Below are 345 nucleotides of genomic sequence, written 5' to 3'. Positions count from 1 at the left end.
ACTCCCATGGATCTATAAAGATCAATATCGCATGTGGCTCTATGCCAAGCTCCCTGCTGCAGCTCCTCTGGTGTTTTCCTCCATAAAAGATATACACTTGGTAATAATCAGCCATGGATTCAAACCCGGGAGTAAAACAAAATAGCCAACATAGAGTAGTATTGTATGGATAAAAATTTAATGGCATAAACGAAAATTGCACTCACATGTCCATTGATAAAAAGTAGCGTTAGTAGTTTAGTAATATAAAGCCGGCCGGCTCGAATAATTCCGCCCGTCCTTCCGGATGGTCGCTGGTAAACAGTGGTGACGTCAGCACGCCGCTCCTCCCTAAGCCGTTTCGTC

Source organism: Rana temporaria, chromosome 13 (assembly GCF_905171775.1).
Source record: "Rana temporaria chromosome 13, aRanTem1.1, whole genome shotgun sequence".
In the NCBI taxonomy this organism is placed as follows: Eukaryota; Metazoa; Chordata; class Amphibia; order Anura; family Ranidae; genus Rana; species Rana temporaria.
The sequence above is the reverse complement of the archived record's forward strand: the minus strand, read 5'-3'. Positions refer to the sequence as shown.